Source organism: Thunnus albacares, chromosome 9 (genome assembly GCF_914725855.1).
Source record: "Thunnus albacares chromosome 9, fThuAlb1.1, whole genome shotgun sequence".
Classification (NCBI taxonomy): domain Eukaryota; kingdom Metazoa; phylum Chordata; class Actinopteri; order Scombriformes; family Scombridae; genus Thunnus; species Thunnus albacares.
In genome coordinates this window covers 15330193-15357011 of record NC_058114.1, presented here as the reverse complement: position 1 = coordinate 15357011, position 26819 = coordinate 15330193, and the positions used below count along the sequence as shown (strand labels likewise).

General features: G+C 41.4%; 1 long non-coding RNA gene across 2 annotated transcripts; it reads right to left on the bottom strand.

Moving 5' to 3' along the window:
* Nucleotides 1-5448: 5448 nt before the first annotated feature.
* On the bottom strand, nt 5449-26573 carry LOC122989370. Of its 2 annotated transcripts, none has more exons than XR_006405037.1 (3): nt 26428-26573; nt 23922-24004; nt 5449-6014 (listed from the first exon to the last, which is right to left on the bottom strand). It is a non-coding gene; the product is annotated as an uncharacterized LOC122989370 (long non-coding RNA). The 2 variants fall into 2 exon arrangements; XR_006405036.1 differs by having other exon boundaries at nt 23922-24001.
* Between the last annotated feature and the right edge of the window lie 246 nt (nt 26574-26819).

Genomic DNA, 26819 nt, shown 5'->3' with positions numbered 1-26819 from the left:
GAGTTCCACTATTCATAGACGTCAGGTTTTCAATCAGTGCCAAATGCTTCAGTTTTCTGAGAGGCAATCAGAAAAGAGTGAAAGAACAATATAATATAAAGCACAAGACGGTAAAAACACTTTCACTGCAGCAAAACACCAGAAAGTAAATGCATGCAACTGAAATGTTTGATAAAAGTAAGATTTTATTTATATAGCACCTTTCTGAAACAAAGTTACAAAGTGCTGCACATGATACAGATACAGAAAAATAAACAACATACATGTACAGTTACATACAGAAAAATAAATTACAGCCCCTTTACAGGGAGGCAAGTCAGCAGAGATTGGTTTTGAGAAGTTTTTTAAAGCCGTTTACAGACTCAGCTGATCTAACAGAGGAGGGGGAGACTGTTCCAGAAGGACGGGGCCCCCAACGGCAAAGAGCGAGGTATAAATAAGAGACCTAGGTTAGAAGATCTGAGTGGCCTAGAGGTGGAGTAAGGATGCAAAAGTTTGGAAATGTATGAAGGGGCAAAATCATGCTATATACTTTACAGTGAAACAATGAAGGGATGTGAGGATTGGTGTGATGTGGGATCTACAGTTGGTTTTGATTAGAAGCCTGGCTGCAGTGTTTTGCACAAGTTGCAGGCGGGATAGGACTGCATGGCTGAGACAGGAGAAAAATGTATTGCGGTAGTCAAGGCGTGAAAATATTTAGGTATGGATTAGTAATTCTAGACCTCTGGTTGATAGCATTGATTTGAGTAGGAGGTAGGTAGGATAGCACAATATTTGCAATGTTTTGTTGGATGAATTATTTCTTTATACTTAATTAAAAGACATACACGCTTACCTGCCTTCTCACTTTTTTTTTGCTTTGAATCAAGGACATCACATTCATTGCATACAGTATATATACTGTAAATGTGAACCACCTTAAGAAATGTGTCACCTGCTGTAGTTTGAAGAAGAACATTTATTGTTACAGCAGCATTGGAGCTCCTGAGCAACAGAATACTGTGGCTGGAGAGCAAAGCGTTTAGCTTTAACATTAATATCAATTTTCTGACATTGCTGAAATAAAAGCTAAAATAAAATATTCCATTATATTATTCAGTGAGGCTTATTAGAGCAGCCAAGATTTCTATGTAAAACTATACTTGTCTTATCAGCTTAAATCATAAAGTAGGGTTCAAGAGAGTCTCCCCTGCCCCCTAATTGACACCCATTTGATTAGCTGCTCAAATGAAATTCTGGTGTTAAATAAAATCACAGGTGTGAAATCTTTTCAACAACACCTATCTCCAATGTATACTACAGAAAGTGAGCTCTTCATGAGATTATATCTTTTGCTTCTCATCTTCATCCCTTCAGTATCTTCAGTAACATTTTTTTCTAAAAAAATATTCATATTGAAATCACTGGAAGTTAGATCTTGATGCCATTCGTCTGCTGATATTTTCCTCTATTATTAATGACAATCACCACTACTACCAATTAAATACACTCCTAACACTGTTGACATGGACAATAATGTGCTGTATGTCTCAAATCAATATGTGAGGAAACATCACTATTAATTACAGTGAGTGTAATATGAACACTGAAAGACTTCCAACTTCTTCACTGTCTGTTAAATGTGAAGTTATGATTAACAGTGTTTTATTTGTTTGTCTTTCACTCTTTAATGATAGATATTGTTTTCTGTAGCATCCCCACCTGCAAACAGACACACATGCAATCCATCTCCTAAAACTACATCCATCACTGTTGTTTACTGACAGTTCATTTTTGGGTCTTAAATTGTTTGTTCCGACTTGGCAGTGACAGCTATATGGCTTGTCGAAGCCTGGGAAACAAACATGTGCTGTCATCTGTCTGCCTGTCTCTCTGTCTGTCTGCCTGCCTGCTTGGACTGTGATGTTCCTCACAAGTGACAGCTTTCCGTTAAGCAATCTGCGTCATCTGCTGATTTGAATCGGGCTGTTGTTGTGTGTGTGTGTGTGTGTGTGTGTGCATGTCTGTGTGTGAGACCAAATGTGCAAGCACAGCAAGTTTGTGTGCGCATGTATGTACGTGGCAGTTAATGTGGAATGTGTGTGTGCATATGTCCAGCAGATTGAGTTTTAGTTTAAACATTTTCAGATGCAAGGCTCTAGCTGGCAACAGAAATAAGAATGTGGCTTATATAGCCAGAAATAACACAAGTTAGCTAAGTAAAAAAAAACTTGAGTGGCAGAGAAGAAACATAATTTCAAGGGGAGAAAGGGAGACGTCATCCCCAATAATTTCATATACTGTAAATTATTTGTCCCCCTCAATTAAGTCAATCAAATGTCAACTCACCCCACTAAAATGTATATGTAATGTAGAAATGAATCTGAGAGAGACAGTCTGCTTTCTGTGGTTCAAATGTCACGTTCGTTCTTACTTTTGACAAACAGTGAACATAGCCACAAGTTAAGTTAATCAGGGAGACAATTTGACTTGGCTACAGTCGCTGCTTGCTAACATTTTCTCACCACATTTACATGCAGCTGAGGTCAGTCATTAGCCACAATACACTATAACTTAGACCCCATTTTGACCAAGCAGTTCAAGAAGCAAAGGAGCCACAGGAACTAAACTCGTCAACTAAACTAGCAACTAAACCCTTGTGTGCAATTCTGTCTGCATCCACTGAATCTGAAGATTAGGCAAATTAAACAGATACCAGATTAGTTCCTAGGGCATCAGAAAGTCCTATGCAGTGCCTTTATGAAGGTGGTGATGGTAGGTGGGGGAGAACTGCTTTGAAAATCAGATGATTAGACACAGCATACATTTTATAACAATCTGTAATATAAATTCCAGGCAAATTATATTTTTATCATGTCATAATGTAGAAACTGCAATGCAAATCGTGCTGTATCAATAAATCTACTGTATGTACAGTGTAAACTTGAGAAAGCAAGTTAGTGAGACACATGCATTTGTCTTTTCATGCTGTGGCTGTAATATCTCCTGCTCCCAACAGTTATTTTTCACATGCTGTCTATCTGTGTGTTATGGTTGTAGGAGAGCTCCCACTGAATGATCCACACACTGCTATTTTGTTTGCCTAGCGCTATTTTTAGATGCATGTATTTTTTAAGACAAAAAATTATGAAGGAACATCTTCCCTATTTCTATATTGTGAAATTACGTCACATACCAATTTCTACTTTCATCAAAACCCCTTTATACACACAGAGAGGCACATCTGCAACCCATGTGACAGAAATGGATCTGTACCACATATTATGTGCAAGAAAAGACAATTAGATGAGAAATTTTATATTTGGAACATTGTGAGTGCAATATTCAAACAACTATACAGTCCTGGGTTATTGTGTGCAGTGTGCACTTATCATGCTGTGCTTAGTTAAAGCTACTAAATTAATTCAAATAGGTCAAAGTGAATAATAATGGGTAGTTTGTGTGATCATTTTGTGTCTATATGTTTCCCTGAACCCACAATGTGTTTCATGTTTCTTTATGCAAGAGAGCAGCACAGAAAATGGTATACAAATACAACAACAACATGAAGTACAGGGTTTTTTGGCAAAACTGATTAAAACAACAAATCTAGTTATACTGAGGGAGAAATTTTATCAATATCTTATCTGTGAGCTTTAAAAAATTGTGTACTAACCACTTTAATGTCTAATCACAAATCAATAAAGCCATTAGTTACAGCTTTAATTTCATTTTACCAAACATTACTGTCCAGTGAGCATTTTTCTGGTGAGCAACTTAACCTTTTTTTCACTATACAGCAGAGTGGAAACGTGGGCATTCACATGCTGCTGATACAACAGTTAAAAGAGCTTTATTATAGATATATCTGCTAAGGAAGTCAGCTAGGCTGAAAATCTATAGCTCTGTGGTTCTCTGTCGACTGAGGTTTAACTCAACCTGTGAGCTTATTTCTGCCTTCAGAGTAAAATGTGTTTGTGAGGGTATGTATGTGTCCATGGGCGTTAGGAGAGAGTCACTCAGAGGAAGTGAAGATGCTGAATAATGATCACAGCTCAAAGATGACAACCATGTCTGAGAGCAATCTGTGACCTTTGTGACTTTTCTATATCAAAAAATATTCAGGAGGGGAACAGCTGTCTCATCCGATCTGACGCTTCAACAAGAATAATAAACATTATCATTCCCAAATGTCACCAGATAGTTTTGTTGGGAGTGGTGTGTAGCTGGGCGGTGGCAGGTTTGGCAGTGTGCGCATGTGTGTGTATTCTTTTATTCTTTCAGCTTTTCTTGTTTTCCTTCTTCCCCAGACAAAACAATTGAAAGGCTGTTTTCAACGCCACATATTCTTTGCATTACGGGTAAGACGATACACACTGCAAACTGTTCAAAACCAGGAGGTGCTGCATGGGCGCTGTCATCCGAAACTAAATGAAACATTTAGCCAAGGGACACGGACTTCTATAAGGCAGCAAAAGCAGACAGCATATGAAATGCTGCTGAGGGAATGGAGAGGGGGAGAAAAGCACTCAAACATTTTATATTGTAAGTGGTGCCATCTTCTATGGCCAAACAACTCAATCAGCAATCTGTCGGGACATTTGGAAAATGGGATTCTCCTTTAGTGATGACTGCAGGCATTCACTTCCTCGGTGATGGAATGATATCAACCAATCCTCTGCTTTTATTTACCTTCGGCACTTCATCTCAAATTTAATATTTCAACATGAATTTCCACATCTGCCCTGGCTAGTTTTTTTTTTTTTTTTATCAGAGGTCAAAATGTTTCCAAACTGCATAGTGCTGTCATTACAAGCCTATCATGGTAGAAACATTAAATAAAAACATCTTGGCTCTGCTATGTTGATGTTGCAGCCTCTGCTATGGAGGAGCCTATGGACTGCAAATGGGGTGCAGTGCACTGTGGGAGCTGCTGCCATACAGATAGATTATGCTTGTCACTGCTGATCTACGTGGAATGGCTGGTCATTACTGGAATGATCTCAGGCCGCATACAAATGCACATTATATAAGCAGAGCACAGGTGGACAATCGGCATGAGATGGATATTTGATGGAGACAAGTAGTGTGTATTGTAGAATACATAGTGAAAGATAGATGGCAACATGGACTGCAGTAAAGTGCTTGTGAACACACATGCACGCACACTCACAGACTGAGACACATGCAAGACACACCCATGTGCTTCCATTCACACACGGAACACGCGGTAAGTCCCAAAGCAGATAAAGACGTCAGTGGAATTAATATCTGTGTGCTGTAGTGCTTTGGGCCAAAGCCCTCACCGTAAACACATCACTCACTGTACTGTTATTCTCCAGTGTCCTCCTAGTGAGCCTATACTGAATTTTCACATCCAGCTAAACTCCTCTTCATACCATCTCTCCAAGGAACAGGCAGTAGTTGTTTTAGGCAGATTTAATATGAAATGTGAAACTGAAAAAAGGTACGGTAAAAATAAAGGTAAGTAAAATCATGACAGTACACTACTGGTAGGAAGGCAGGTGAAGACAAAAGGCATAAATGATTAGACAAATACACAGGTAGACACCTGAGGTAAGTATGCTATGGACAATTCAAGTCAACAGCGTGAGTAGTCACACAGTAACACCATATTAACAAACTAGAACAAATAACAGAAAATGATTAATCAAAAACATTAAGATGGAGAAGATTAACAATATATTTACTGATAATGCCACTCAAAGGTCTGCAAACAAAAGGATGACTTAAGATTATCTTCACACTTCACACAGGACCACTCTGCTTTCACTCTGCCGAAGAGAAGGAACTTCCTGTCTAACACTCTTCTTCTATGCTACACAGGAAGTCCATCCATCCACTCATCCATCCATTGTCCACTGCTTTTGCAGGACCAGGTCGCAAATGCATCAGACTGAGTAAGGAAACCCAGACAGGAGGATCCCAAGGCGTTCCCAGGCCAGAAGAGATATGTAGTCCATCCAGCATGTTCTGGGTCTGCCCCGGGGTCTCCTACCAGTTGGACATGCCTGGAAAATGTCCAAAGGGAGGTGTTCAGGAGGCATCTTGACCAGGTGCCCAACCCACCTCAGCAGGCTCCTTTTGATGCTACTCCAAGCTCCCCCTGGATGTCCGAGCTCCTCATCCTATCTCTAAGGCTGAGCCCAGACACCCTTTGGAGGAAACACATTTCAGCCACTTCTATCTGCAATCTCATTCTTTCAGTCACTACCTAAAGCTTGTGACCATAGGTGAGGGTTGGAACGTAGACTGATTGGTAAATTGAGAGCATTGCCTTCAGGCTCAGCTGTTTCTTCATCACAATGGTCTGGTACAATGCCCACATTACTGCTGATGCTGCACCGAGATACCTGAACACTTAGGGAAGCAAATCACTCCCAACCCAGAGAGAGCTGTCCACTTATTTCTGGCAGAGCACCATGGCCTCAGATTAGGAGGTCCTAGTGCCTGCTGGACATTGTGTTGAAGCCAACAGAACCACATCATCTGCAAAAAGCAGAGAAGCAAGCCTGAGATCCCCAAATCAGACACTCTCTTCCCCCAGCTGCGCCTGATTCGCCAAGATTCTGTCCATGAAAATCACAAACAGAATCAGTGACAAAGGACAACCCAACATCCACGGAGAAAAAGTCTGACTCACTGTTGAGAATGTGGACACAGTTCTCACTGCGGCTATATAAGGACTGGATGGCTTGCAGCAACAGCCTCATACTCCAGCCATGACAGCCCAACAATGTCCAGAGCCTTCAGCATCTTGAGGCAAATCTCATCCACATCCAGCGCCTTGCCACTTAGGAGCTTTTTGACTACCTTAGAGACCTCTGCCAGGGATAGGAGTGAAGCTTCTCCCAAGTCATCCAACTCTTCTTCCTCCACAAAGGGCATGTCAGTCGTGTTGAAGAGATCCTGAAGTGTTCCTTCCACCAGCCAACAATGTCTCCAGTCAAGGTCAGCAGTTCTCCACTCCTGCTGAAAACAACATGGGCTAAGCCTTGCTTCCTCTCCTGACTCACCTGACAGTTTGCCAGAACTTATTTTAGGCCAACCAAAAGTCTTTTTCCATGGCCTCCCCAAACTCCTCCCACATGCATCCTACACAGGAAGTTCAATTACAAAACCACATGCAATACCAGAAAAGCCACTAGATGGAAAGAAATTAAATTCTCAGTGGAAAACAGTTCCAATACACTCACAGTGTAGCAAACCCAACCAAGGGATCAACTAGCACTCTACTGCTCATAGAAGAAGAATACATAGTTCATAAGCAATAAATTAAGCCTTGTTTATTTCATACCAGCCTCAGTCTGGTATGACCAGTAGCCTATGGTGGCTAACATTAGCTAATGTAGCTAGATGCTGTGTAACTTACATTAATGAGTAAATTCTCTCTCTTCTCTTCTTGTGCTCGTGTTACATACATTTTAACATCACAGATTAACATGGTTATTTCTTTAATGTAACTGACTCAAAATAATCTTGGCAAATTAAGGCAAATTCAATGTGCCATGATCCTGTAATTACCTTATGTGGCAAGTAGTAATTCACAGCTGAAAATAGTTCCCAACAAATGCATAGTTTACTCCTGCTTGAGTAAGATTTAATAAAAAATACAGTTCCCTTGGAGTACCCCTGTAGCTGAATGGCTACTGTGCCACATAACTGCAATGTCCCTGGTTTGATTCCAGCCGGGGACCTTTGTTGCATGTCATACTCATCTCTCTCTACCCTTGTTTCCTGTCTGCCTCTTCACTGCCTGCAATCCAATAAGGGCAAAAAAGAAGAAAAAAAATTGAATTACATCAAAGATATCTTGCTTGAGATCATTTTACTTTTCTCCAAACAATTCAGCTTCTTTCTAATCTTGGTGCAACATTAAACTGCTTGTTCAATAGAGGACTGTTTGCTTGAGTACAACACATCTGAGAGATCTGTATCCCAAAGGAGAAGAAGTAGATATGGAAGGTTATCATGTCGAGTTGATAAGAACACAGAGATGTTTGGTGACAGGACTTCAAAGGCAAGTTGAACTATTGTAGAAGTTTTTTGCCTTGTGGTTAGAGAGCCTGTCCCGTAACTGCAACTGCAATTTCAAAGATTGTTCTGAAATTCCAGTGGCTGAGAAAGAGTCACTGTTGATCAATCTTATCAATCTCCTGCAGATGATGGTCAACTGTTAAAGGAAGGAAGGGGGCCATAGTCTGTAAAAGATGGTGTCAGAGGATTGCGGGAAGAGAAGGAGGCACGGAGGATGCGGATGGGGGCCAAGGGGAGGGGCTGTGGAGCGTTTGGGAAGTTAGAGCAGTCCGTGTCAATCACACAGGACTCAGCCATGGCTGAGTGGGAGGTGGTGATGGACCAGAGCAGGCTCCCATTATCAAGAAAAAGGGCACAGAGGGGACAAGCTTAGACGGGTTGGTGATGAGTGAACCTCTGAAATAAATAAATAAAGCAGGTGAATTTTTAAAGGGAATAAAGAGAGTGACAGAAAGGGAGAGGGGGCTCAGCTGTTCGGGGTCCAACATCAAACAGGACCCGAGCTGAGGAGACCTATTGTGTGTAGGGGAGAGAAAGAGCAAGAATGAAAGAGAGGCTGTGAACGTGAGTGAGATTGTGGGTTTGGTGCAGAGAGCAAGAGAGATGGAGGATATCACAACCGTTTTAGGGGACACACTGAGACAAGACAGGGGTGAAAGATAATTGAATTGAACAGGGACAGTCTTTGTTGTCTCATTCTTCACGGCCACTTTGTAAGCCTGATTACTCAATCTTTGTAACTGAAGGGAATGAGTTCACTAGGCCCTCTGTAGAGCACAGTACACACAGGATTGCCATATAACTTAAAGTAATACAAAGAGCCAGGATCAAGGCACAAAATAACAAAGATAGAAGACACATTTTACAGCTAATACATGGATGGAATCTAAGTATTGCAAAAAGATATCAATGAAGTGATTTGAGGCTGAACTGGAACTCAGTCTCATCCAACTTTTATTTGAAACAAAGAGCAAAGAAAATCAGGAAAGGCATTTCATCCCCTTGAGTGTTTTAGGGCCTTAGGCCACACTTTGAGTCAGTAGTGAGATGTCCCACCTGCAGTCTCCTCTGGCAGGCATTTTAAAACAACAAGAGGGGAAGGTTGTGGACTTAATGTGGGAGGCAGAAAGCTGATGAGGGGATAGCCGACTCAAGAAGGATCCCTAAAGCATCACACATACATAACATAGTCACATACACTAATGCATTAGAAACCTGTGCACCTTTGAGAGTTTATCATTATGCCTGCATCCATAAGTTTTACCCTAAATACTGTATTAGCAGCTGACTGCAGCATCCATGCAATTACAAGAAAAGCGCATAATTTTTCGCAGGCAGTGATATCTCCAAGCTAGGCAGGGGCTGGATTAACTTGATAGGGGGCCCAGTGCAAAAATGAGCTGCTGAGTCCCTGCCAACTCTCTGTTCCTCCCTCTCTTTGTACCATATGTGCAGTATTCCTATGCTGGAATATTACATGGTTCCCAGGTTTATTGTGTGGTAGTTTGATTAAACACAAATTACAGTAATACAGTTTATGCTTCATGTAAGCACACTATCAACTAAAGTAATAAAGGTCTTAAACTAGATTTTGACATAGGGATATAAGATCAGATGACAAAGCAGGACTCACCTTAACGCTCTTATAATACCAGTTGATAATTGTTTTCTCATGTAAAACCAAAAACTTCTAATTACCATAAACCAGTTGCCACCTAGTGATTCTGGGCTTTAGGGGGGCCAACGGGGATCTGGGGAACTGTAGCAATGTTGCCTTCCCTTCTCAGTTTGTAATCCCCCTATGGACTTTGGGTCTATTAGGGACCACAGACACTTAGATATTATTGCCAATAAGATATGTAAGTTTCAGTACCAATATCAAAACAATACTTTTTTGATGCCTTATTTTGGAGGAATTTAAATATATTTTTCTACAAAACCATTTTTTCATTTAACAGAAAAAAGTTTGATAATATTTGATGTCATCTTCACAAACATACAAAGCCTGAAATACAATCTAAAATTGACATAATTCTGATTTAAATCAGAAGCTGTCAGATCAAAGAATAAGTAAACAAGATTAAGAATCTGATCAAGCATTTGGTGCCGACTTTTGTTACATGACAGTTTCTGATAAAAATGGTGTTACAGACACATTTCAAATTCTAAAAAAGTATTGAGGTTTGATACCCAGCCCTATTCGACTTGGTGTCTTCACTGTATACTGGTCATTACATGCTGCAAACATTAGAGCAAATCAGTGTTGGCTGATGTATTCATATTTCCTGTGGGAAAAGACTGAAAAATCACCTGTCCTCACATAACACATCATAGTGACACAAATGTATCAACTGCTATACAGCCAGTGTATTTCCATGTTTCAAACAGCTTAAATGTTCAGTTAAAAATCAATGAGCATCTGTACTGGCAGCAACATATGGGGAAGTGTCATGTTTGGGCTGATGGCTGACTCAGAAATACACAGCAGTTCTTGAGAAAACAAAGTGAAGAAGTGGAGAGAGAGGGAAGCACAAGTTAAATATACACAGTTACAGTTGTGAGAAAAAATGTATCTCATCCAGTTTGAAAGGGAATTTCCTTTGATATGGCCTCTAGTGAAACCAGAAAACATGGAAGCACAGCATTTTCTTGTCAAACAATATAAGATCTTCAACATAATAAAAGCACGACAAGTTTATGGCACTGACCACCCACTTACTCGCCTCCTGAAAAATGTGTGAATCACATGTGAAAGTCTAAATCGCAATCCGTACATGCACAAAACCTGCCAATACAGCCAAAAACGCAACAAAACAGTATTGTGCAGCACATACACATGTCCAGAAACATTAAAAGTGACGCATTTTAATATTTCATATCTAATCTAGGAAATGCTCTACAGAGACGGGCTATCACTTAAACTTTCCTGGCAGCCTGCGGGTGAAAACAGACGATAGCAGGTCTGCTCAGCGTTCCAACCGCTGCCTCCCGAGATTCATCTGTAAACACACACACTGACGATTGCCTCACACACACACACACACACACACACTCAAACATAAAGAACCTCCCCATACATGTGCACACTTAAGCAACAAAAACCCTCCCTTTCAAATGCATACACATTTGAGGACACCCGCACTTAACACACTCTGTCCACCCCTCCCTCTTTCTGTCTCTCCCTCTTCTTGTCTCTCTCTCTCTGTCTCTCTCTCATTTCTCATGCTTCACCCAGGATGTCTGGATGAGCCTCTCTAACCACTCAATACAGAGATGTCCCCCTCTCCCTTCCCCTCTTTTCATCTCTCTGTTTGCCTGCTGCAGTGGGGTGGGATCTGACAGCCAATAAAAGAGCAGCCTGTTTCTGGTTCCCCCCAAAAAATAAAAAAGGGACTGATCTATTCTGTGTTGAGTGGTTTGTTTTTCTTCCTTTCTGTGTACTTTGCTCCAGTTTTGGCCTCTTTTAATGCCATCCTAATAAAGGAGAGGGAATGATTTAATAGAATTCATTACCCCAAGCCACGGCCATCCGGCCAAAACGTTTTCTGCGCACACAGCAGCGGGATATTGAAGTCTATAAAAGTCTATAAAAGCCTAAACAGAGATATAGTGTTGGGGAGCTTTTAATGACTACAGTCAAGTCAACATGTTCATTCAATTAGAAAGATAAATTTTCTCAAGCGCACAGCTGACAGCCTTGATTTGCAGTGTTTATTTAAATAAGTATGGACCAGAGATAGCAGCAGTTAGAGATGGGAATGAATGCATTGCATGCATATCCTGCAGATAAATGTGGATACTCTCTTAACATTTTTCTTGAAAAAGACATTTATTTATTTTTAATTTAGTTATTTATTTATTTATTTATTTATTTAAAAGTACATAGAAGAAACAAAATACACTGCAATACATTTTTGGCATCTGTAAATATGAACCACACTGAAGTATTTAAATTCATACTTTGAATACATGTATTTGAAATACACGCCATCTGTGCATCTGTTCATGGAATCAAGCTGCTGTAACATACACTAAGGAATAACCCTGCCTCCAAATCTGCATTCTGTTCCACTCAAGGCCCTCTCCACCAAACACTGAACTCCTAAAAGTTCTGTGAATATTTGATAGGCACAGGAGGCTTTTTTTGAACTACCAGCATGTCATTTCATTGTTAAATCTTTCAATATAGCCTATATAAATATTTATTTTCACTGTATTGGGCTCATGAATAATTCAAGTGGGATAGAAGACGGCTCTCAGGGGCTGTGGTTGTTGTTATTGTTGCTCTTTTGTTTGCCGTTATGGCACTCTTCTTGGCCCCAAGCTACACCCTCTCTTCTTACAGCAGTCCACTTCTTAACTGACTTGTTTTGTTCAGAGAAAATCACTGTAGGCCCCTCTGTTTTCTAGTGATGAGTTTTTATTCATTTTGTGTTTGGACACACAACAGAGACTGCACAGAAATGAGAGCAGCGGCCGTTATTGTGTAGCTGGTTGCAAACATTCGTATATGACAGTTTCACCGCCCTTAGGTGTCTGGCTTTAATGTTCAAACTATTGTGTTTTTTTGTGTGTGTGTTTGCCATGAAGTTTAGTCTTAATTTAGTGTTTCACTAGTGTTTACTAAATCAAAAGCATAAATGCAGAGAACATCCTAGAGCTGGGAAATCATAAAAGGCCTATCCCGGGGTGAAAAAAGTTATAAATAAGCCTTTTTAAATTCATTACACTCTGCTGATCATAGGTTTCTATTTGCAATTCAGACAGGGCTTATGAGTTTGACCCGTCAGCCTTCTATCACGCCAGGCCTCGAACAATTGGCCAGATAAGCAATGCACAATAGCAGTAAAAAGCTGTCTAAGGAAAACCTCCATCAGATTAAGGTTAAAACGTCAGAGTTTTCCCTGCCTGCCGTCCTTAGCCTCTCACAGCTAAAATGCAAGTGGTGGAGAGACAGCAGGGCTGCTAGGTCAGCAATCAGCACTTGCTGGTAAACAAACACAGGAGGGGGAGAGAGAGAGTGCTGATGGAGAGAGGAGAGGAAAGAGGCAAGCAAAGGTAAATTTTGAGAATTCAAGAGTGCAGAGGAGGAGAAGGGCAAGAGAGGTGTAAAACATAGTGAGAGAGTAGAGGGACACAGAGGGTGACCTCAAGGACAGCAGAGAGGAGGAAAGAGAAAGCAAGAAGGAGAATCTGCAGGGGCAAAAATCAATTGAGTGACTAATGAGTCAGCATTGGTTTATTGGATAAGTTTGAGAGTATCACAAAATAAGTGTCTGTGCAACAATGCATGTTATCGGAGGACACAAGTCAGTGTAGGCTACAGGAATACTGAGATTGAATGCAAAGTAAATCTAACATTGTTTCCAGACCTGCACTTTTTGGTCCTGTTGAATCAGACTCTGGTTCATTTTCAGACCTTCATTTGGGCAGGTCTGAACACAGCAATTGTACTCAGAAAAATCAACAATTGCTAGCAACCAGCCAGAGAATGAACTGAGGTCCAACCTTTCCTAGCACAGCAAAGTACATTGCATGTTTGGCATTTGGTAGATAGGACCTTCAGCCTGCGTTTACATTGGGACCAGAGCAAACAAACCATAGGTTTGAAAACTCCCTTAGAGAAGGTGAAATTCAATTTGGAACGATGCAATTAGGTGCAGATTTGTAACACAAACTGAAGCAAAGACGTGAATTAAAAATAATGAATTCCCTCTGTTATGATCAGTCTTTGGTAGTTTGGTAGATTACAGTATGTGTAGTAAGAGGTTGGAGGGTCAGAGCTGATGTCACACATAGGAGGATGGGTCTAACCTGAGAGATGTCAAAAGAACAAGTGTGGTGATGTTGAGTTGCACCACACTGAGACGATCCTGAATGCGTTAACTGCTTGTTCTGTTGTTTTGTAATAATTTTCTTTGCCATACACCCTTACAATTAATCCTGAACTGCTTACATGAAGAGAAGAGTGGCCTGGCCAAAGCCATAAGAGGCCTACCAGCTGGAACAGCTTCTGTCACCACCAACCTCATAGGTCATTACACTGTGTGGAGGACATAGAGTCCAGTCCTGCAGTCAGTCAAACCTGTTTCCCTCAGGCTGGGAAAAAGAATGCACCCAGGAGGCATAACAGGAACATTCTCATGTCAAACATGCAACATACAGGGCCAGGCTCTTGGGAATCTGCCACGTCAGTAGGCAAGGCAATGTTTTAAAACTCTTACAATAAATATAACATTTTCAACCCACATGAAATGCCTCACCCTTTCACTGGCCTTAACTAAAGTAGTTTAACTACGTATAAGTTGACAAAAACTACCTGCCACTGTAATACAGAGACGAAATCAACACTACGTGACAGTCAGTCGGCTCTATCTGCACTATAAAGGCTAGAGCCTAAGGGGTAGGAAGGTGGGCTGTTCACCTGTCAGTCAACATCAGAAGTATAGATCCTCATGTCTTAAGTTTTCCCATAGGCACCAGCTGTGGCAAACATGCTCGCTCAGCCATTGCTCAAATGTCTGCGCCGTGTCAGTGAATCCACACAACTTAGTTTCATCCCTCATTGCTTACTGGCTCCATTATTTTCTTTTACTTCACCACCAACAACCGATGAAGAATCTACCCAAGTCCAAACTGCATTCATCACGACAGGTGTCAGCAATGACTACCTCACCTTGGAAAACTGATACACATATGCTAGATAAATTCCAGTAGAAAACAGTAAAGACTAATGGTTATATTTACATGTCAATCATCTTAAGGTGAATTTCTATGTCAGGGCTTGAGGAAAAATTCATCTGAATCACTAGATTTTTGATTGAAGACATTTTGCATTTTACCTGAAAGATACACCTTCACAGACTGTATCAATTCATTTTGTCCTGTCAAAGAGCCACACTGGTGCAGAAGAATCAATAATATGAATAAAGCTCCTACTGTGAGGGCTTTTTCTACTAAGAAGCAGTCAGTGTTCCTCAGTGTCTGTGAGGTCTGTGAAGACAGACCACCAGGAGTCGACCCACACTGCATACAGACAACTTTAATCTTTTACTACTACCGACACATAAAGATAAAGAATCTATCTGGGGTCTAAAATGGAGCCTTTGGGGTGGAAGATTTAAGGTGTTTTACCGTCCCTGCTGAGCTTCAGAGTCAACTGTCAGTTTCCTTGATCTCCCTAAACTGGTTTATAGACCCTCTTTTATTGCTTCTACAAATTGTTTCCCATAGGTTATCCGGTCAAAGATGTTCATGCATAAAACCATCCCCTCTTCATCTTTATTCATTGGTTGTTTCACTATTGGTTGCCTTGTGAAGGCAGTAAATGCCTCTCGAAATAAGTCATATTTTCTTTAAAGGAGGTGCCGGTAGTCTGGATTTGGCAGCAATGGCAATTCAAAGAATCAAGCTTTTCACTTAAAATGATGCCAGATCAAATCCTGAGGAAAATTTGGGAGAGGAATGTGAAAGAGAAACACTCCTCTTTGACCTGAAAAACTACTACTGCAGCATCCTGCAGCAAGACACTTAAACCCTATATGCACCGCTTTTTCTTGTACAGACATCACCTGTGATGTAACAAATCTTTTTATTTAGTCAATCTGCCCTGGATAAATAAAGGTTAAACCCAAGTATTTCAATTATTTGACCTGATGATGGTGCTAAAGAAAAAGTCAAAGGACTACACGGGGATACACTCCACATAGATCTCATTCAGCCATCAAACTACTGTCTCCTGGCCGTATTTACACTTGTGTAATTACTAAAGCCAGATGACAAGTCGCTGACAGATGGCAGATAGATGGGCTGTGCCCTTGAGTTTGGACTGCACCCGCATGGCCTGTTCATCAAAAACACTGTAGGTGGATGGTGCAGAGTCACACATACGGATTCCAAACCCAAGGACACAGGAGTGCCGGAGATCTCTTCAGAAACTGGGTGACTATTATATCCTCAGCACCTAAGGAAAATGCAAGTTTGAATGTTCGAACTGTCCAACTCCCCCCCCTCCCACCCTCCTTCGCCAAGAAATATACTGCCATAAGTGCCATAAATATATTGGCACATAAGTATCTTTGACAGAAAGATCCTTCTTCTGGGAGTAGTTCCATTAATGTTTGTTGGGTGAGAAAATGGAGGATTTTTTGGATGTTGCTGTCATCAATCCACAGCATAGTTTTCATCTGAGAAAAGGGATGGGGAAGCCATACCGTTATGTCATCTGTCAATAAAATACTTTCTTGCTCCCACGGCAACCATGCAGCTTCATCCGGTTTTGAGCAGATTGTGTATCGTCTTACCCATAATGCAAAAAGTATGTGGGGGTGGAAAAAGCCCCTTCAGCTGTTTTAGTGAAACAAAGAATAAGAACCAATATCACATGCACACATTAAGTGAGCAAATAGTTAATTTATAGACACACATTGCAATCATATAGTCAGGTTTGACTCGCATAGCCTACAGTAACGCGCCCCATTTCACTGCAGGAACTAGGTCATAAACCCTTCATAATCCTGTCACTGCAGTATTATTACAGCTGCTACAGCCACTCGCAGCAGAGCCAGGAAGACAGTTGACGTCGGCGCTCAAGAACAACAAAAGAGCGCATCAAAAAACTGCAAAGCACCATGCCAAAAAACTTCATCTCATCACCATCTGTTTTGCCTCTGCATAACTTTCATTCTCAAGCCTGGAGACTCCAGCTTTCACTCGTGGTTGCCTAGCTGCTGCCGCTTTGTGATGCGACAAGCAAAAACAAAGTATCCTCTAAAATATGCCTGTAACTCATCTACAGCTGCCAACACTTTGTCAGCAACCAGTGGAGGAACACTGTGCGAATCACAACACAGCAACTGGGTGATTTCAAGTATTCAGCCACCCAAATCACCTGACAGTACCTCCACCACATTGGCCCATAGCTTTCAATCTTTCAAATTGTTTTCACCACATGTAGGTTTAATGCAATTTAAGGGGTTGAAAAAAATAAGCAGAAATTGCTTCAGCTATTGCCGATATATCATTAACTGGGGAATAGCAGGGGTCTGTCAAGCATGGCACAGCACAACACTGAACCACTAATTTGTGATTTGTTATATTACACAGATAAAGACTAAATCAGGCATTTGGTTATATTACCCCCGGCAATGAAACATTTACGAGCACACATTATTTTGTCTCTCATTATTTGCAGGCAATCACCACAAAATATTTACTGGTGGGCTTTTAATTTCCGGCCTGGTTTCAGCAACAGTCGACTAAAAGTTTAAACCAGTTTTAACAAAGTTTCCACTTTGTTTGATGCGTGTTACGGCTCAAGGAATTAATCAGGCTGTGCTATTATACTATTATTTCTGTTCGCAGAGATGCACAATGTTCTGGTATATTATGAGCTGAAATAATGGAATGACAGATAATTCATTTTCTGAGAAAAAGTTGTGTCTCCCTGAAAATCTCAAATCTTTGATCTCAGCAAAGAACACTGAGTTTCATCATGTAGAGATAGTTAGCACAGGACATGCTGTCATTCACTTTGTGCACACGCATGTGTGTGTGTGTGTGTGTGTGTGTGTTCTGTGCAGGCCTCTGTGCCCGTCATCCTGTCTCCAGAAGGATTTAATCTAGTCCCTCAGGCCTTGTGCTCAAAGGCAGTGACTGACAACTGGTAGGGGGGTGTGAGAGATATGCATGACTCGGTGTACTGTAAGTGAGTGTGTGTGTATGCGTGTGTGTTGCTGCCTGCATATACATATTCCACAAATGTGTGTGTCACAGTGTGTGTGTTGTTCTAAACACTACCTGATTTAGTGTCTGTTTTTTGTGCCATTTTTTGTTTGTGTATTTGAACTGTATGTGCGAGCATGAATTCAACATGCATGTGGGTTAAATGTGCACGTGTTTGGTATGTGTGTGTTTGACATTGAGCAGCAGTGCAAGTTCCCCCTTGCCAATGCCATGCGTGTTTTAAAACTGAATGGTATGTGTGTTGCAAGAGAGAGGCAATCCAACTCACATAAATTTACTGTTTTTACACAGAGTTAAATGTTAATGCTTCATTTAGAATGGTTAGGGAAAAAAGTGATAACGTCAAATTCATAATTCAATATCTCTAATATAATAACAATTAACAAAATGCCAGTATTCTGTTTGTCGAGTTAAAGTTAGGGTTGGTGTATGCAAATTCATTTTTGACCACAGGAAAAGTAGTTTGTCCACTTTCTGGAGCTTTCACAGACACATCCAATGCAAAAAAACAAAAAATGCAAAAAGGGTTCCGATCTCCCACCAAAAGTGTAAAATATTGTGGGACTGATAATGGATTGCACTGGTGTCCAGGTAAGGATAAACACTATAGTTTTAAAGAGCACAGGAGATGAATTTATCTGGTTGACAGATTTCCTGTAAGGTTTGGACAGTGATAATCCTTTTATCAATCTTCCAATAACAGGCCCCTCCTTCACCTGCAGGTCAAGGTTAATGCTTTCACGCTCTTCGCAACACATACTGTAGGTCATGTGATGGCAACTGAGGTATCTCCATGACAATAAAGCAAACTTCATCTGCAAACCGAGAGATGTGTTTGAAAGCTCTTGAAAAAAACAGTAAGTGAACTTTGAGTTAATATTATTATATCAAAGCGGTGTATCCTATTTTAAATTACTAGTATTTTATTTTGCTGTAACATACAGTAACTTAATTCGCTGTTTTAGATTCTTTTATTTTTTAAAAATACCTTACCAACTATGGTGAGTTAAAGTGTAAGATTGATCTTTAGGCATGGCTGTTACATGCCATATTCAAACCAATTTATATCAAATTATGCGCACCATCCACCCTACCACATCCCAGTTTACATTAGCTGGATATGCCTGTCACTAAAAGCCTGAATAAAGCCTGACATTTCATGTAAAGACCTCACTGTTAATTATAACAGTGCACAGCTGCAGGTTAGTGTTGGCTAAAAGTGAGTTATCAAGCTCTGAGGCTGTGAATGGTTGCACTGTATAAACAGCGGTCTCGTATGTCAATCTACAGGGGGCTACTGTTGCACCGCTAAGCCTTGTCATTGTTACAGTTGCTACTGTTGGATGGGGGGCACACTTTCAGTGCTGGGAGCTTGTGTGTGTGTGTGTGTGTGTGTGTGTGTGTGTGTGTGTGTGTGTATGTGTGTGTGTATGAGAGAATGTATATGTGCTATGTGTGGTGGCTTAATGTGTTACAGGTTGAACTAAATTGTGTGTGTTTGAGTGGACATGTGCTCATGGAAGCGCATCATACAGTGTGTACAATATGCCTGTGTCAACGCAGGCATATGGGCACAAGTGTGTCTGTCTCTACCTTCTGCGTGTGTTCATATTGGTGTGTTCTCAGTCATCTGTGTGCTCTCTATTGTAAGTGTGTGTCAGTGTGTTTTGGCAGAAGATCAGATCCTGCGCCGACAACAACAGGACCCCCAGTTTCGGTGCCAAGTCACACAGTACCCCCTAATTCCCCATAATCTACCCTGTCTCCAGGCAGGTGATCCTTGTGTGTGTTTGTGTGTGTGTTTGTGTATGTGTGTGTGTGTGTGTGTGTGTGTGTGTCTGTGTGTGTCTTTGTGCCAAGCTCCGCTCTGGTGACATCAGCAATATGTGGCCATTCTCACAATGCTTTGGAAACTCATTTTCTCATCAGCCTGTCACTCCTCACAGTAACCAGTAGGCTAAGCCTGTCATAGCCCCGGTTAAGCCTTATCATGTGCTTTGTCTCTCACTTGGGGGTACTAGGGCTATTAGATATCAAAACAAGGCCACTTTGGTACTGCCATCAGTCAATGTGTCAGCTACTAGTGTATTACTAGTGTAACATTACTATATAGAGGCTTTACAGGGCCATTACAAATCTCTTATAAACTGTGACTGCCTAGTTTTAGCAGTACCTAAATTCATAAAGTGATATTTCCAAATATGATCAAACTGTTCAGTTATAGCTCAGTTACCTTAAACCAACAGTTAGCTTTGGTATTACAGATATATGAGAGCTGGCTGATAAATTTTGCAAAGCAACAATTTAGAATTGTCACATCTAATGTGAGAAGTGTTCAGACTGACAATAGCAAAAAAAAACTCTCCTCATTAGTTTAGGTGAGTTTACTGCATTGGCACAGTAGGGTCCATGATGCAACACCAAAATGATAAACAGACTCCATTTATATAGCACTAGTCTACCAACCACTCAAAGTGCTTTACAACACATGCCAACATTCACCAATTCACACACATTCATACACTGATGGCAGAGGCTGCCATGCAAGGTGCCAACCTGCTCATTGGGAGCAGTTAGGTGTTCAGTGTCTTGCTCAAGGACACTTCAACACTCTCTAAGGAGACGCCAGGGATTGAACTGGAACCTTCCGATTACTAGATGACCGCTCTACCTCCTGAACCATTCCGCCCCATAAAAAGTCGAACCTGGCTAAACTTTTACCACATCACCCTCACAGCATCATCCATCCAATGAACTGGGTTGACTAATCAAATACATGCGAATAGACATTTGTGGTGGATACTCTGTAGCCCGAATGATACAGTTTACTACATAATTGTCGAGAGAGAGGATAAATTGATTGTCGCTGTGATGACTTTACAGAGTTGCAAAATCCTTCCTGATGGTATTATAAACTGCAGTGCAGTGTTTTGGCATGATAAGCCTTGAAACTCCTGGATATATTACTCAAACTGGATTTTCTAGATCACACTGTAGCAACACACCCACACCAATAAAGCCCCTTGTGATTTTTGAAAGCATTACTATTTTTGATATGAATGCCCCCTCAAGGTAGCAAGCTAGCAAGCTGACATCGATTTGATTAAGCAAACAAGATAACATGTTAACAAGTGAAGTTTACTGGTGCTGGTAGGTAAGATTTTTACCTTTGGACAGAGTGAGGCTAGTTAATTCTTCTTGCTGCCAATCTCTATGTTAAGCTAAGCTAACCCTCTCCTGGCTCTAGCTTTCTATTTAGCACACACATGCAAGAGTGGTATCAATCTTCTCATGTAACTCACTCTTGGCAAGAAAATGAATAAGCATATTTTCCCAAATGTCAAATTATTCCTTTAATAAAGCCAATAGAAATTAACCCTGCTCCATTCTGTTAAGATGGTCATCCAACATTCATTATCAGTATTACGTCTAGCACAGGATGTGTTATATTACCTGAAAGTACTCTATTGTTAAAATAATTCCAGATGTGTATAAGAGAATCTGAACCACATGGAGGCATATATTCATGAACGCACCCAGACAAATACATGGACTCAAACACATGTTCATACCCCGAACAGCACACATAGACATCTGTTCTGGTACACACTGTTGCACTCAACACAAATGCCAGAACACCATCACCACCACCATCATTCCACCCACAGACTTTAACATGCCCACTGCATTTGTCAATCACCCAGTCAGTTAGACCAGGTGTCAATCATCATCCTCACTGACCAGCCATCACGGCATGCAGCCAGAGTGAACATCACCCCCCCGCTGCACTCCAGAGTGAACTCCTCACCCCAACCATAATGCACTTGGCCTCCCTCCAGCCTTCCTTCAGCCTCCCACCTTTTACCTTTCTCTCGCTATTCACAACACCGGCATTTATGGACTCAAACAGATCTATCACTTAGAGTACTCCATGTACCCCCTCCCCCCTTTCTGCCGCCCCATCCTTGTTTGGGCTCTTATCCAACTATTCCTGGTATTTAGCCTGAGTGACAGTGTTTAATAATGTGTTGAAGAATAAAAGGGCATTATTAAAAGGGTGAAGCAGGAGGGAGGCTGCTAAAAGGCCAGCTTTTAGGGTGGCCAGGTGAGGAAGCGTGTTTGTATGATGGGCAACTCGTAAGCGGGTGCAAATGGGTCAGGCTGGTGGTAACATACGCTGGCATGTATGTGTTGGTGTATAATTAAAAAGAAAGCACACAGAAAGGTGTAATAGCTTGTCCAATCATTAGACAACAATTATCTCAACGAATGTCCCCCAGCGTGCTCTGTCTGACGAGTTTGACACTGATAACACGTAGAGTAATGAGCACGCTCCAACGGTAATTTGGTGTGTAATTCTACGTGAAGTTAGTATTAACTGAACATCACAAAAGGCATTACCGGCATGTCTAGGAATGTGTGCTGCGCGGCCGATCCTGGCCAATGATAAGGCACCATCTGTTACCCATGAGTGGAACTGGTGGGCTGTCCACGCACACAGATGCATACACACACCAGTTTTGTCACTTGTTCCAAAGCCTCCCACCATATCCTAGATTATGGAGGGGTTTTGGTGTTTCAGGATGGTTGGTTTTCTTTCTGTTATTGTAACGTCTTTTGGCGGCAGATGCTGCCCTTTCTTCCTCTCTTTGGTTTCTTGCTGGGATTACATGAAGTAAAGGGGGTGAAGGGGTAGCTATAAACTCCCGTCTCTGGTCTCTCTCTTCTATGAATCTAGGGACACAGGGCCCCACAACGGCAATTCCCTTCCCCTCCCTCCAGTTTTAATTTGATTGGATGTGCCAGAAGGGCAGAGGGGGAGACTGACAATGAAAGAGAAGGGACAAGAAAAAAACGAGGGATCACATTATAACTGTTTTTCTTCGTGCTGTGTACAGTCCCTGCTTGTTGTGTTTGGATGGAGTTCAGAGTGTGAGAGGGCTGCCATGGGGCACAGAGCAAGGATAAGGTGACTCCGGCTTAGTGAAATGGTCACAGGATTGTATTTCCACAAAAAGCTTTTTAAAAAGTGGCATAACAATCTTTCTGACCTCACTGGGGTTTAATTAGAAAGTAAGCGAGATGAATGTCAGTCAAAACAAATGGAAATGATACGTTTTGAAAGTCACTTTTTCCCCTCTCTCCAGCCTAGTGGTGTCACGTGAAAGGCAACAGGGAAATTGTCCCTTTCAATCAAAGTTGCTGATTTGTATTGTTCTGTTATCTGATGGTGGGTCAGAATGAAAGGCTGCCCGCAAATAGCTGGCAAATACCAGTCTGGGGTGAGTCCCTGTTGGAAGTAACCATATGCCTCATATCTGTACATGATGGCGCTATGTTAGACTGTTAGCTTGCCAAATATGAGGATGGAGATGAAATATGAAAAACAAATTAAGTTGCTTTTCTTATGCAGTCTTTAGGCATGTTCAGTGACTCAATATCAACTGGTCAAGAGAACAAAATGTCTGTAGCACAGCACCTCATATTCTCACAAGGCTGGTTAAACCAAGAGTCACCATTTTTTCTATTAAAAATGTGTGCAGTGATAAAAGAGTATTTCTGAAAGTAAAAATCAGACATAAGAACTAAACAGTCATTGCTCCATTGAATTTAATAAAGCAACATTTTGATTTCACAGACTCTTTGTCTGGCTTTTACTTGACTTGACCTGTCTGATTTCTGCCTTCAGTTTGAGTTTTTTGATCTGGTACCAACATTTATTAACACACTGTAACCATGCAAGTCCATCTAAACCCTTCAGAACCTGTATCCGCAACTCACTAGAGATATTCAGTACATGTATGACTGAATCTTAAACACAGAGTCATCAGGCTGAATCATTATTGTCACTGACCAAATCAGTTGCATTTTGCTTTGGAGCTTCCTGAAAGACTGCAAAAGCCGCATAAACTGTCATGATGTGATAACTCTAGGTAGGTAGATAATTGGGTGCACGACTACAGGACTGAAGACAGTCACAAGCAGCGCCAAACGTTACCTTTATTAATGGTGACGCGATCACGTGGCTTTGAGAAAAATGAACATACAGTCAATGACAAATCTTTGAACTGAACTAAACTGAATGAAATAATTCAAATCAGGAACGTGATTCATTGTTCTCCACCTCTTCAACTCACCTGAAAGTTAATTCCAAGTCTTCTCCCATCCCAACTTCACACTCTCAGCTTAGACTCCTCGAGGTGGTGGTTGCTGTTACCTGCTGATGGAGCAGCAGTAAGTAGATGGCAGAGGAGCAACAGGAAGCTGGTTGAAAAATGTGTCAAGACGCTGGTAGAGGAGCAGCAGGAGGGTGATGTAGACAGTGGCATAGGGAAGGAGCAATGAAGAGGTAGAGAAACAGTAAGAAGACTTCAGATTGGTGGGAAGCCACCAGGAGATCACCAGCAGGAAGTGTAACGAGAGAAGTCTGAGATGAGTTTAGAGATAGTGGCTTCCTAACTGGAAAGTTGTCAGTTCTATTCATCCAACCAACGTAAAAGATCTGCAGAATGAATAAGTAATGTAATCCGCTCTCATGAATGAATATTAAGTTATTTATGACCGTTATCAACCAGTATGAATTGCAACAGTGGTAGAACTTTTCATGACCTGCACACAGCTCTGACAGCTTCTTTTTCCCTTAAGATAATTGTTTTAGACTATTATTAGTAATAGTTATAGACTATTATTAATTATAGTTTTAGACTATTTTGAATCATCAACACGAAAGACTTGTAGTTTAACAATACAGAGTCATGTGCAAGTTAATTATATGGGAGATTTGATGGAGCTCTGAGTAATATTTCAGAAATTTCCTAAAATAACTAATTTGTATTTTTAGATTGAGAAAAATACTTTTGACCATAACAGTCAAAATCAGGTTATTCTTGTGGCTTTTATTAAACCACAAATTACATTGTCTGGTCAATCATTAGTATTGATTTTATTAATCAGCCTTATATCCTGTATGGTAAATGCATTATGGACATAGAGAAACTTGCATAAAGACACAGGATCTCCTGCTATTGCTCAGTGATTAGATGTTTACAAGATTTAGTGGTACTGTAAACGTCACAGGTAGGAGAGGGCAGTTGTGTTTCCAGCCCTCCCTTTGCAATCACCTCCCAAAGGCCCTTGTTGTAAACAAACACGTGTTCTTAGGGAACTTGTCGGGTTAAATAAGGGGTTAACCGAAAGACGGGTGGTGCTGAACCTGCCAAGTGTTTGACGTTGGAGCACTGTTGGACTATTGGCAGGAATCCTCTTGTGGCTGCTTGGCTGCTGTCTCATATCCAATGGCATTCTCCCAAGTGTTTGCTGCTGGTGAAGACTGTGTACTGTGGTGGGCATGCTATCACTTCACTAGCTTAATGGCCACAAACCATCCTTTAACCACTGACAACTTGCTAGGTCCTTGTTTCCTGGGTCAGGGATGTCCCTTGGGGAAGGAGGACATGATATGTAAGTATGCAGGTGCCCCACACTTATTTTGTTCTGTTCTTGGTTTCATTTTTTCATTCTGTTTCTCGTTACCATCATCTCTGCATAGCATTGCAGACCACCTAACCCCCACCCTCTGCCCCCCAGCAGTCTGCCAACTCATGTCACTGCGATAAAGTCGAAACAAACCAGGGTGCCTCAACAAAACAAATTCTGTGGCGTGGCCAATCATAAAATTCCCTCTTCATTTAACAAAAACCCACAGAAAACATACTGTTCACTGACAGAGTGTATTTGCAGTGACAAGTGCAAGTGTGTGTCTGCATTTTATGTTTATATTTTTCACCTTAGTCTGTGCGTATGAGTTTCTGGGGGTCATGAAACGAAAATATTGCAGGCAGACCCTGCTCTCAAATCCCCATGTCCATCCTGCCTCCATTAACTTCAGCCTTCTCTCTATGTGGACCCGGACGGTTCTTTCTGTCACATTGCAGACATCTCAGCTGTCATGTTCTTCACTGTCAAGGTGCTAACAAACCATGAAAGGTGTCAATACCGAGGTCCTCTGATCAGAGTTTGGCTTTCACATGAAAGCTGTCATACATGTGTGTGCTTGGAGCTCGTCTGGCCCCGGAGCACTGTGCGTGATGGCAGGCCTTCGACTCTGAGGGGAAACTGATGGTGGGCCAAACGGCTCGACACACTCGGGTTCTCAGAGACCCACTCTCCATGCAGATGTGAGCAATACTTTGGCTCCAGCGCCAGCACAGTGCTGATCCAAACCTGTGAATCTGATACCAATTAGTGGCGGCCTAATCATGTGCCTCCCGGTCCTGGCTTTTGTTAGGAAACGAAATAAAGACATGGAGAAAAGAAAGAAGGTGAGCCAAAAAAGGGGGGGGGTAGAAAAAGTCCAGAAAGTAGAGTGAGAAAAGAGGGGCCAAGGGATTGTTTAGAGAAGTGATCTGGCAGCAAAAGGCTTAAATAGTCTTAATTTCATCTGTGAGGAAAAATTCTGCCCAGCTTCATCTGTAGGAGTGAGTAGGGATATAACAGAAAGTGGACAAACCTGAAATGTGGGATGTGTGTTTTATCCAATGCTGGCCACATGTTAGCATGATTAACTACACCCAAAAACTCACCAAATGCCCATGTAAGAGCTAACAGACAAACACAAATACGAACACATGGACAAAAACTCACAGGCATACAGACGCATCATTGTCACTGTTCTCCTCTTGCAGGTGGAGGGCTGGCATTTTTTTTTTTTAACCAGTCAGCAATGCCCTGCTGAGCTCCCAGCAGACTTACAGTTCATCAGAGGGTCATATCTCTCTCACTGCTCTCCCTATTCATTCATTACTCTGCCCTTAACAGCAGCATCACCCAAAATCAAGATGATACACTGCCCCCTAGTGGAGCATATCTGTGACATAACAAATAGCCTCAGTTGGCCCTGCAGATCTTTTAGCTAATTTGAACCCATAACCTCTGTGTGAACCCTGTGTCATTCAGAGTTCATAGTGTCTGAGTTAACAGCTAAGCTTCTTTTTCATTCTCTAATAATAAAGCTTAGACACATGTCTGATACACTA